At 47.0% G+C, this 13,606-nt stretch overlaps 1 long non-coding RNA gene across 1 annotated transcript; it reads left to right on the forward strand.

The window, feature by feature from the left end:
* Positions 1-7,946: 7,946 nt before the first annotated feature.
* On the forward strand, positions 7,947-8,671 carry LOC120916048. The gene is made up of 2 exons (XR_005743932.1): positions 7,947-8,082; positions 8,344-8,671. It is a non-coding gene; the product is annotated as an uncharacterized LOC120916048 (long non-coding RNA).
* The last annotated feature ends 4,935 nt before the right edge of the window (positions 8,672-13,606 follow it).

A 13,606-nucleotide genomic window follows, 5' to 3' on the forward strand; every position in this document is an offset into this window, starting at 1 on the left:
GCTGACATTGATTCGCTTAGTGGGACACCTGTTGGTCTGAATCCCATGGTCCTTCTGCTGGAGGTGACTGATAATCTCCCGACCGCCACACATAAAAAACTTTTTATTTTTTACTGTGCTTACTACGCCAGGAAAACTATTTTGATTCACTGGAAGAGGACCGATCCACCTGGGGTTTCTGCCTGGAGGGAGCTGGTGAATGCGGCCCTCCCCTTGTATAAGTTAACATATATGGGTCGTAATTGCCCTAACAAGTTCCACAAAATATGGTCGAGGTGGGTGGAAGCCAGACACCTCATGGTGTAGACTGTTGATGTACGCCCCCCCTTTCCTTCTCTTCCCCCCTTTCTCCCCCCCCTCCTCCCCCTCCCCCTTTTTTTCCTCCCCCCCCCTCCTCCCCCTCCTCTACTCCGGATGGGGTGACTTCCCGGTAGACCCTGCGGGCTGGGCAGGTAGCTGCCCAAGATGATTGAATTCTAGCTCTAATTTTCTTGCCTGTTACACAAGCCTGATGTTGATTTCTGGAGGTTGTGGTTTATTGTATTTTGACCATACAAGCACTGACTCTCTACGCTTAACTATTGGATAAACTATGTTTTCCTATACTACTGTACCATTTTGCTGATATTTACATGTCCACTGTACCATTTTATTCTCTAATAAAATTCCTTCTGTTAAAAAAAAAAAAATCCTGCCCTCTTCTCTAGACATCCCCAGCTGCCTACCATCCGGCCTGATATCCACTCGCTTAGCCCCCAAAAAAACATATGAATGTCCCAATATCCAGATGAGGCATCCTTGGGGACCTGAAATGACATAAAAAGAACATACCCAGCAAGAGGCCCCAAAGAAACGCACAACACAACAGATAATACATACATTAGCCATCACTTTCACAACAAATGAGGACGAACATACAGCCGATATCTATTTGATTCCCATCTGCCAATCCGCTTTACAGAATCTGCAGGCAAACCCCATCACGATGCCTCGGTAGCTGCCCCGATGCGAAAAGAATGTGCCGAATACTCCCCTGGGACCAACCCCCCTTCCCCTAGACACTTACGGAAGACCACCGTAAACTGAAACCTCGAGAGGCACGCCCCCTTCTGATGAATGAAGAAGGCACCGTCCCCCGGCGGGCGAACACCCAAGAATTGTTTTACAGCCGTCACAGGGCAACTTAGCGAGCAGTTTCCCTTAAACAGCTCCACACGGACCCCCCTCCCCTGCTGATTGGTCTTGGAACGCCGGATGCAAATCGATACCGACTCCTCCAAGCATTGAATGTCCCGGAACAGGAGGCCTCCCACCAACGACTTGGACAGGGAAACGAATTCCCCCACCCTGAATGCCCCAAAAAAAGCCAATACAAAAGCAGCCCAGAAAAGGACCTGCTCGTAGGGTGACGAACATACTCGCACCAAACTCGCTAACACAGTATCCAGGACTTCAAATGAAACCGGGTGTCTAGAATCCCGGGAAGAACCGCCCTTCCTATAGCCCCTTAACGCCCGGCGCACCACAAAGGATTTCGTGAAACACCTGAAACAAAAATGCTAACGCCGCCATTTTCTTACCTATGGCCGATCCCGAAATCCCTTTTTCATAGTTGCTGCAAATGAAAAACAACACCAAGGCCTGCATATCCTCCGGGTCATCCGACCCTCCTACCTCCTCCCTCAGCGAGAACCATTCCTGCCACACCTTCGAATACGCCTTCCATGTTCCAGCGCTGAGCGACTGCCGTATCAATCCTGCGGCGACTCCAGTGCAATGTTCCACAACGTCTACGGGCAGGGCTCCCCTGCCCTTCTGAATCCGGTGCCAGTGCCCGAAACTCCTCCCACTGGGAACGAGACAAAGCATCCGCCAATCTGTTATCCACTCCGGGAATATGAACCGCATAAATCAAAGAATTTATCCATAAACAACTGAGCACAAGGTAACGTAACAACCTGATAACTGTGGGGGGAAGACACCGAGATATTGTTGATGGCGGACACCACCCCCATGTTGTCGCAATTAAACCGCAATTTCTTATTTCTGAGAATCTCCCCCCATAGCTCAACCGCCACTACAATGGGAAATAGCTCTAAAAGCACCAGGTTGCAAAGGAAACCAGCTTCCTTCCATGCCGCCGGCCAGGACTCCACGCTCCAACGACCCTGACAATAAGATCCATACCCCACGGACCCCGCCCCATCGGTAAACAGAACCAAATCAGCATTACTGACCGGCCCTGATTGCCACATAGAGCGGCCATTGAAAGAATCCAGAAACGTCCCCCAGATCATCAAATCGTCCCTCAACGCACAAAGTGGTTCGGAACTCGCACCCTCGCCGTGGCCGCTGAAAGCCGCCTACAGAAAATGCGCCCCATGGGAATGATCCTGCAGGCAAAAAATTTTTTCCCAACAAGGACTGAAATTCCTTCAAGCGAATCTTCCTCTTCCCCCGTGCCAAACTCACCTCACTCCGCAACGCCACCAATTTGTCCTCCGGCAACCTACACTCCATGGCCATGGAGTCAATAGTGATTCCCAGGAAAACCAATTCCGAAGAGGGGCCCTCAGTTTTGTCCGCCGCCAAGGGTATACCGAAACGCTCCGCCAAGTACTGTACCGTCCCCAGCAACACCCCGCAACAGCGGGACCCTGGGGGACCCACGCACAGGAAGTCATCCAAATAGTGGATGACGGAATTCACCCCAGCCACCTCCCTGACTGCCCATTCAAAAAACGAACTAAAGGCCTTAAACAGGGCACAAGATATAGAACAACCCATCGGCAGGCAACGATCCACAAAATATTCACCTTGCCAACAACAACGTAACAAGTGTAAACTGAGGGGATGTACCGGCAAAAGCCTGAAAGCCGATTCCACGTCAATCTTTGCCATCAGGGCACCCCTGCCGTACTTCCTAACCCAGGAGACGGCCGCATCAAACAACGTATAGGTAACCGTACAACGCTGCGGGTCGATACCATCGTTAACCGAGCCGTTAACCGGGTAGGACAGATGATGAATCATCCGAAACTGCCAGTCCTTCTCCGCTTGCGTCCCCGCCACTCCCGTTGCCGGAGCCGTCTGCGGGGGGGGGGGGCGCCACTGAGGGTGTACCGACCTGTGTGGGGGGGATCCAAGGCCTGACCAGGGTTGCCAACTGGGGAGTACCACCGTCCAACCTGCGCAGAAGCTCCTGCAAAGCATCCCATACCCCCCCTTCCCCCGTGGGACTCAGGACTGCCACCCCTCTTAGAGTATTGAGTTCTCGACTTACCAGGCTGGCGCGGCCGAGAAGGTCCTTCAGCCGACGTTCCCGCTGCTCTCACGGCCTCCAGGGGGTTCTCCGTCAGCTTCCCCTCCTCACTGCTGCTGGATAACACCGCCGCCTGCCCGTGTGACCGCCGACGCTCCTCTCCCGCTTCTCCGCAACCGCTGGACACTGCTGGTGTGGTGAGTGGTGCAGGGCCGACATCCCCCCGAGGGCTCTCTCCTCCATCACTGCTGACCTCGCTGATGACGTCATCCATCTGCACTGCCGACGCGGCCAGAGCTCCAGCATCTATCCGGCCAACCCTCCCAGGCCCCGACAGAGACCTGGAGGCGGGGCCTCCTGACTGGCGTGAATGGCCTACTGCAGCTCCCACCCCACTAGATGTCATGGCGCCGCCACGCGGGGGGCCGCCGGCCGCGGATCGGGAAAGGCCGGCGCCCGATGGAGGATCCTTCCCACGCTGGGCAGCCCCCCTGACCGGAGCATCGCCAGCGGGGGCCGCCAAGTGGACTTGGGCCCACATTGCGATAGGGGAGGTCGGCCTGGAAGCCCGGTGAGTCTCACCCCGACCTTGCTACGTCCCCTGGGCCCTCCCCGACCCCCAGGCAGCGGAAGCTGGGGCCTGTTTAGCAGGGGGGCCTGAAGGGGAGCGGCTAGGACTCATGGCCCGACGTTGTGCCCTGGGGGTGTTGTCCGGACTGAAGCGCTCCGGCGGCCTAGACCGCCTAGCACGCGTGGACGCAGGCCACGGAGTGGATGGGCCCTGCCTCACCCCCTGCAGAGAAGCCCCATGTATCTCTGCTGCAGTTTTCAGCTGCTCTAAAAGCTGCGCTACCTCACTCATGTCCCTTACTGTTCTAGGTATCCCCGACGGAGCCACACGACTTTCCTCTAAAGATTTCTCTCCCAGACTGCTGCCTCGCTCCTCCTCTCTCCCGCAGTATACATAATACTCCTCCCCCATCCGATGCTCGCCCCAATCAGGTAAGACTCCCAATATAAGCTAACCACCCCCCATTTTCCTTAACCTCTTCCCGACTGTAAGCTACCTCCACCCTGTCATGTCTGTCCTACACCTACGCTTCGCTACGACTCCGTACATGTCTTCCCTCTTGCAATGCTTCTCCTGGCCCAGCAGTGTAACACCCCCCTAACGTGGCAGGTCCATCTTCCACTGCTCCTCCTGGAGCACAAGTGTAACATCCAACCTATGCGCCTGTTCCCTCTTGCATTGCTCCTCCTGGCCCAGCAGTGTACTTCCTGCATTGCTCAAGAAAGTGCTCTTTCTGCTCTGCTGTAATGGCTCCTACTGTAAAAAAATGCATTCTGGGAGTTTGGAAATGCATTGTGGGATTTTTGAAGTGTCCTTGGTGTTTATACAATAAAAACGCTCATTAACGCTGATGCTAAAAAAACGCTGATAAACGCTGGTACAAAACGCTGATAACAGCTAGATTTTAAAGCAGCCTTTTCTGCCAGAAATCTTGGGTCCAAACGGCCGTTTTTGAACTTCAGTGTGCATGGAGCCTAATACATCAAAGTTGCATTTGGATATGAGCTCATGAGCAAAATTTACATGCATACACATGTAAACGCACCTAAACACGTGAGTATGCGTGTAAATATATTCCAGTGGCCAAAATGAATTTACTGGCCAGTAGAATGAGTTTATGCCTAATGCTATACACCTGTAAATGCACATAAACGTATGTAATTATGCACCAAAACAAGCATTTTTTACACTTGATATTTACTGCCATCTCCTGACAGAAAGATGCAGCTTAAATAGGAGTATTTTAATACGCCCAAATGCATGAGGCCTAATACATTTAGATCCTGTTTAGTAAAGTAGGCTACCATGGCTGCTGTTTTACTCATCAGTCCCAGGCAACAAGTGAAACTTTAATCAGTATGTGGTCACATCATGCTGAATACACAGCAACTGTTATTCAATCAGAAAATAAACTTAGTTTTCCTTGTGTAGCACAGTCCTCTTGAGGACTGCTTGGATTTACTTGCTCATCTACATCACCATGACCCTGTAAACCTTCCAACCCACCTGACACTCTGGGTTCAGACATCTTTCCACAAGTACCTTTAAATGACACGTCACACGGATCAATATGTTTATATAAACTCCGATTTTACTGGAGTAGCAAAGTAGTATTAATTTACAAAGGAGGGCAATAGATCTACAGAGTTCAGAATAATAGCCCAGACTCGGCAGAGGAATTCCCCAAGGACAGCTTAAGAACAGTTTAACAGTATGAAGATACAATATACATACTGTATATGTACAGTGAGATACCACCTGAAGCATGACCTGTAGGAAAATAAAGGGTTAAGTGTTTAATGCAGGTAGTTACACTCTAAAGGGGAACCCCAGGCCAGCCTATTCAACCTTTAAAACCTAATGAGAGATCAGACAGAATAAGGATAGTGTAGGGCCCCTTAAATAGTAACAACAGGTGCAGGCATGATAGCCTTCACCAGCAGTTGGAGGTCATTAGATTATATCCAATAAGGCCCAGTGTTGAATTAACAGACTGACTGGCTCATTTGTGGCAGCATGCACTTTGTAACTTCCTGTCGCTCTGAGACCAATACTTGAAAGGCAGATTTGAATTTGACAATTCAGGGGAGTGTTTGGGAATGACTTTCCCTCACTTCGAACAGGCAAGCAAAAGGGCTCAGAAACAAAAGAGAGCTATTGGCTCCTGCTGTTGTAAATCACATCAAGTGGCGAAGAAGGATGGATTTCTTGTCGGTTTTAGTGGGGATGGTGTGGCAGGAAGAAGACATCTGAAATCCTGAGATTTCTGGCTCTTTTGGCTCGCTTTCCTCCTTGGCTCAGAAACAAAAAGAGAGCTATTGGCTCCTGCTGCTGCAAATCACATCAAGTGAGGAGTGAGCTGGGAGCAGGGACATAACACGTACGAGTGCCTTCATAGCAAGCAGTTTGTTATGGTTGCACTCTGTGGGGGGGGGGGGGTGTCAGAAGTAGTAGTTACCATCAGTAGTATATTCAACACAGTTTGCTTTCTCCACAATCACTCACTGTGGATCTTCACTCAATGAACTCCCCAGTCTTTCACTAGACTTCGGATCCAATAGAGCCACTGGATCCCCGGAACTCTTCCACTATTAGCACTCAGTATCCTTCTCAAGTATCACCCCCACTTCCCTGCTAAGTCCCTGGCTTGGCACTCACAGATACTCTTCAAGCGTCACCCCTGCTGACCCACTAGGTCCCTGGCTTGGCACCCACTGATGCTCCGCAAGCGTCACCTCTGCTGTCCTGCTGGGTCCCTGGCTTGGCACTAACTGAAACTTTTATACTTCTTCACTGTCCAGGCTGGTGAGAAGACTGCTCAGGTACTGACTTCAGATTATTCACAGTAGTCTCCGGTAACAAGGTGGATGGTCCTTAGTGGTGACAGCTTCCCCTCCAACCACAGCTGGTTCCCTGTTCGCCTGAACCGATACTTCTGGTTGGACTGCCAGCCAGCAGTCCTAACCCTATGCTGCTCTCCTGCTGCTGGATAGGCCTCAGACAGCCTAGCACCCAGATGTCCCCAGTATAGGCCTCAGGCTTTTGGCCTAGCAGCCCCGGGGCAGCATAACACACGTCCACACAGAAAGCCATCCAGGTGGCACAGAACCCAGATCACCTAACTCCATCCAAATAAATAGACTCTTCCAGCATGCCAAGGGACTAAAGAAAAACTAAAGACACCCCATTCATTCATATCTGAGCTTGGAAAGCCCCTGTCTTATCTAATGTCACTAGCACAGTGCCACCAAGTGACAGAAGAGAAAGGGTGCAACAAGTCCAAATTTAGGAATGAATCAATTGACCTAACAATTGGCAAAGTCAACTATCACCTGGCAACTAAATTTAATAGCAACCCTGCCTAAATATCAGGGTTCTACATTTATTTTTTTAATGACAAAAAAAAAAAAAATAGAATCATTTTACCCTCTTCTACTGCTTTTAAACCTTGGCTTGGTCATAACTTTCCTATGTCTTATCCCTTGCCACCACCTCCTATGAGCCCATCATGCATATTACAATGAGACAGATGGGAATGCAGCATGGATTACAGTGTATGGGCGGGTGGTGTACTCACTTCTTTCGGCAGTCCAAGAGAATCCCACTGTACAACTTCTCCCTGCAGTTCAGGGTCACCACCAGCGTGTCATTCACCATCTGCTCCACCAGTACAAGCACCAGCGAGCTGACCCGCAGCTCCTGCCCTGGACTCCATACTCGCTAAGTCCTAAGACTCCCTGGCCAATCCCCTCCTCCCCCTTTTTTGACCAGTTGGGGCCTTTTATATACACCCCCTGGAGATAAACTGGTGCATATGTCTTCTGGTACGCTGTCACACTAAGATGCGCCATTATTGATTTACCATATGTTGTACCCGGGCGGGTCTTTTCGTATCCTTTGGGGCCGCCCCCTGTTGCCAATAACGTTTCCCCCACACCTGAAGCCCTATAAGCACTTAGATATATGCTGGCTGTGTATATGAGTACTAACTGGCGTGTCAGTACAATAGCCTATGTCAGTTATCATTGACAAGTTGATTACTCCATTTCCATTTATGGCATCTTTTTGATTTTCTTTCCCTTTTCCCCCTTTCCCTCCCTTCTTGCTTCTCATACTCTTTAGACCACAGGTTGCATCGTATGGAGATACTTTGTGAACCACTTTTAAATGATTTAGGATATCTTCCTTCTAAACCGACCTACCAAAATTTGCGATGTCTCCTGTAGACAGACCGACCATCTATTGACCGGTTAGTACTTATTTATGTTTATGTCCGTTTCATTGTAACTACTGAAAATTATAAGATTGCACGTATGGTTTAAATATTGGGAATGTAATCTGGGATTCTTTTTGTCCTTACATTTGGCTCTGGGCACTATTTCATACATGATGAGAGCCACGATGAGGATCTGTCAGTGATTTGTGTACTTTGTTCTCTGTAATTAATATTTAAAATTCATACTTTTTACTGTTTATTGAAGGTATTTATTTTATTTTTCTCTATTTTTAGACTGTATTGCGACATCTCTGCATCACCCTAGCCCTGATGAAGAGGCGATACTCCCCATAAGCCTCTAAACGTTGGCACCTCTGTCTGTACCCACGAGACAGTTTGGAAGGGTTCTCTGTTGCACCTTTTTGTCGCTTTATTATATATACAATTTTTTGAGTTTGTCTTATCTTGAGTGATGCTTAGTGCCGTTGATGGTCTCTTACCCTAGGTTGTGCCTTCTCCCCCACTTGGTCAGTTGGATGTTTTGTTGTTCATGCTGTTAACACTCACTTTGATACGTTGTCTACGAACAACACCATTGAAATAAAATTTGATATTTTTGATACATTTTTCGTCGACTAATTCAGTCTTTACTTTACAACCAATCTCCCACGCATAAAATCCCATTGAGGAAACACACCTCTTCGGGGGTACAGCAACTGGCTTATATTCAGGGATGTGGTGAGATAGTGGTTCTCAGTCTACAATTGTAGGGGACACCTACTTTTTTCTTAAGACTCCCTGGCCAATCAGGTCTTAGAGCCTGCTTCCTGATTGGCCTGGGTGGAGAATCAGTAAGACAATAGTGAATATTAATTTGCTAGTGTCACGCAACTAGGTGGGCTCAGGGCACAGTGCTCTGCGCCCCGGGCCCACCCTTTTTTTAAGCCAATAGGGGCCTAGTGGTCAGGAGCATGAATTAGGGGGGGCGGCCACTGCTGACTGAATGCAATATGATTGGATAGAAAAGATAGTGTTGGAAAATCTAAAGTTGATCCTATGGTCAGATTGTATTTGTATGGCGTTCCTGATGTCCCTTTCCAGATCTGTGAACATACTACATACCTAGGTGAAGAATGGACTTTTATTCAAATTCCATAATCTAGTACATAATAATCTGGGGGCAATCAGGTACAGTTCTGCTATAGGTGAAGCCACAGCAGTGTAGAGAACATTTGGCTGAATCTGGATTTCTTTAATAGGGTTTGTAGATTGTATTGTTGCTGTTTTAAAGCAGAGAGATGACAAGGTGGACAGCAGGAGCATTGAGGATTTGGGAAGAGAGGAAATGAGAGTGGAGCAATAAAAATGAGTAACCATAATAGGTTTGTAATGGAATGTCTGCTTTGCTTCGCAGTTAGATAATGCAGTATTTTTTATTCTGTATTGCTTGCATAAATATGTTGACACAGCAATGATCGAGATTGGATTTCTGTGATTAGCTGACTGGCCGGAGGTGAGTGATGGCTTTAAATCTGTACATTAAAAACTCCTAGGGCTTCTAATACTTTATTATTTACAGGTAGATGTCAGCAAGTGATAGACCTAGGTTTAGAAGAAGCTGCAGCATATTTGACTCCACAAAAAACAAAGTAGGTGACAATTAATTTATGGATGGAAATGATCACTACTAGGTTTTATTGAAGCATCAAACTTGGAGAATTCTTACATAGTTAGTAAGGTTAGGTTGAGAAAAGAAGGAGAAAGGGAGTAGCCCCTCCAGGTGGGAACCCAAATGAAGATCCACCGTAGCAGATAACTCAGGTGCAGGCAAGGCACTCAGCAAGGCAGGAACAAAAGTGTTTCTGGAAAAATTGTAGCCTTTATTAACCTCCCTGGCGGTATGATTATTTCAGAAAAAGGTGCTGAAAGCGGTACCATTATTTGCAAGGAAATTTGGCGTTTTATACTGTAGGCCTGTAATTTTTAGGAATAACTCACTTAAATCTGTCCAAACAAGAGTCTAGTAGGCATCCCGGGTATGAATTTTTTTTAAAAACAAAATTATAAATTATAATATAATAAATAATTATAAATAATTATAACAAATAATAATATAATTATAATAAAAATTATTCAATAATGTAATCAACTCAAAATCACTGAAATTTGCTCAGTTGCAGAATTGTCGCTGTCATTACTTTTTTTATTTTATGACGAATTTCCCCACAAATCGCTATCGCACAATTCTGCAAGTGATTATAATTTATTATCGCTGTTTTCTAGCTGCTCTAAAACCATTTTTGACATAAAGGGACACTTTTGGTTGCTATGGACAATCTACAGTTTGCAGACAGAAAGAACAGTTTTTATTATATAAAAGTACATGTAGGGCACTGGGCAGACCACTGGGGACAAGGGGGGTGTGTATTTTTTACATACAGTACTGTAATCTATAAGATTACAGTATACTATATGTAAGGTGTTTGTTTACCTTTTTGAATTTGGCACTGTTCTCCGCCCCCATGCGTCGTAACGTCACAGGGAACGGAGATCGGCGGCACACTGAGGCACTGTGTGAATCGAGCGAGGTCCCGCTCGCTCACACAGCGCGGTGGCATCGCTGGATCCAGGGACAAGGTAAGTAAACCAAGCCTGTGGATTCAGCGAGGCGAGCCAGAGTCTGACTTGGGGTTACCGATCGCAGCACAAAAATGTAACCCCGAGTCAGACTCGGGAATACCGCCAGGGGGGTTAAAAGAGGGACAGCGCTACAAGTCACAGCAAAAAATAAAATAAAACCTGCCTGCTGATGCGTTTCGCACTGGAACAAGTGCTTAGTTATAGGACTAAGCACTAGTTCCAGTGCGAAACGCAGATTCTTTTAATAAAGTCTACAATTTGTTCAGAGTGCGGCTGTCCAGAAACACTTTTGTTCCTGCCAGGTTGAGAAAAGACACAAGTCAATCTAGTTCAACCATAAATATGTAAAAAAATACATAATCAGAACCCCATAACCCACAGTTAATCCAAAGAAAGGCAAAAAATACTAAAGCATGATCCAATTTGCTCCAGCGGGGAAAAAAACCTTCATGATCCCCTTAAAGCCTAACTCTAAGTTTACTATGACTTTAACCACTCAAGGACCCCTTCACGCCGATATACATCGACAGAATGGCACGGCTGGGCACATCAACGTATAGGTACGTTGCTCCTTAAGCCCAGCCGTGGGGTCGTGGGCGCGCTCCTGCGACCCGGTCCGAAGCTTCGTGACCGTGGGATTTGCGGACCCGATCGCCGCTGGGGTCCCGCGATCGGTCCCCGGAGCTGAAGAGCGGGGAGAGCCGTGTGTAAACACGGCTTCCCCGTTCTTCACTGTGATGGCAGCATCGATCGTGTCATCCCTTTTATAGGGGGACACAATAGATGATGTCACACCTACAGCCACACCCCCCTACAGTTGTAAACACACTTTAGGTTACACATAACCCCATCAGCGCCCCCTGTGGTTAACTCCCAAACTGCAACTGTCAATTTCCCAATAAACAATGCATTTTAAATGCATTTTTTACTGTGAAAATGACAATGGTCCCAAAAATGTGTCAAAATTGTCCGGAGTGTCCGCCATAATGTCGCAGTCACGAAAAAAAACGCTGATCGCCGCCATTAGTAGTAAAATTTTTTTTTTATAAAAATGCAATAAAACTATCCCCTATTTTGTAATTTTGCGCAAACCAACCAATAAACGCTTATTGCGATTTTTTTTACCAAAAATAGGTAGAAGAATACGTATCAGCCAGCCTTAGATTTTTGGGGGATATTTATTATAGCAAAAAGTAAAACATATTGCATTTTTTTCAAAATTGTCGCTCTATTTTTGTTTATAGCGCAAAAAATAAAAACCACAGAGGTGATCAAATACCACCAAAAGAAAGCTCTATTTGTTGGAAAAAAAGGATGCCAATTTTGTTTGGAAGCCACATCGCACGTCAGTTAAACGATGCAGTTGCGAATTGCAAAAAGGGGCAAGGTCCTTTAGCTGCATTTTGGTCCGGGTCTTAAGTAGTTAAATTGTCTATGAGACACTGGTTACAGGATCAGGGCAGGGTGACTAACAGGTAGCATTGTGGTGACCGGGGAGGGTGAGTCCCACGGCCACACACATGCGCTTGATGGTTAGCTACTTGGTTCTTGGGGCTAGGAGCCCAGGGTCAGGTGGTATTAACCCTTAGTGAGGGCCAGATGGTATTAACCCTCTCTGTCACGTGACGCCACTGTAGTCTTGGTATACCCCGGGAAACTACAGCTCCGGGGGCCTCCGTATCCCCGCTAGTTAGGATGGTAATAACACAGTCCACAACAGGGGGTTAAAACAACAAAGGCTTTACTGGCATGAAGGCAGGTGTCAAAATCTTCACAGCTTTAAACAGAGTGTCAAAATGTTCTGCAGGCAGTCTCTGGATCACACAGCTGATAATGCTTGAGCTTAGTTGATCATATACTGTATATACTCGGCTGCAAAAGCCGGATAGTAATTCAGGGCCTATGCTTAACTAGGCTGAAAAATAGATACACTTACTGAAGTGTCTGTAGACTTGAGGCTTTTCGCCGGAATAACGGATTGATCCGATAAATGAGCTGAAGTACTGGTTCTGTAATGTTTAGGGATACTCCACTCTTTGCTGTATTTTATCCTGGAGGCTTCAGGCCTGCACTGCCTCTCCTCTGACTGTGTGTTTCTCTGCTCTGCCAGGAACTGAGGGAAGCATTAGACTGGCTTAAACAGGAAGTACAATCCCTTATAAGGGCCTGTTTAGACTGAAGCCTATTGGTTGAGAGCTGTGGATCATAGAGACTGACCTGTAGTATAACACAGTGTTTCTCAACTCCAGTCCTCGGGGCGCACCAACAGGTCATGTTTTCAGGATTTCCCTCAGATCAAACTGCTGTGGTAATTACTAAGGCAGTGAAACTGATAAAATCACCTGTGCACAATAATGGAAAGCCTGAAAACAAGACCTGTTGGTGCGCCCCGAGGACTGGAGTTGAGAAACACTGGTATAACACAACACAATAAGGTACTGTCTAGCATTCAGTCCTCCTGACTCTAATCCATTTGAACATGAGATGGTAATACACTCTGACTGAACATGAGATGGCTGGCTAAACCCCTTAAAGCTATACACACCTAATAAGCGTATTATCAACCATAACAGTATAAATCACATCATAATTAGCTGAGTCCCTGCAGGGAGACCCCACAAGCCGAGGGCCTCAATCTCACAGGGACTACAACAAATACCTGTACTAGGACACCACAAACCCCACCACTAAACAGAAGTCGTCCTCGACGATTAAGGCACTGACGGATTGAGGAAACGTCCTGAGGCATTATACACATAAATGTCCCTTGCAGGCTTATTAGATAAGTGAGATCATTATTTTGTGCAGGGTAAGTGGTTATCTGGGTCCCAGACAGAATACATATCTGTTAAACGTTATCACTCAGTTTTGAACAGTATATTATTGTTAGATCACACTTTTAAGACTGAACAGGTTT

This window comes from Rana temporaria, chromosome 10, assembly GCF_905171775.1.
Source record: "Rana temporaria chromosome 10, aRanTem1.1, whole genome shotgun sequence".
In the NCBI taxonomy this organism is placed as follows: Eukaryota; Metazoa; Chordata; class Amphibia; order Anura; family Ranidae; genus Rana; species Rana temporaria.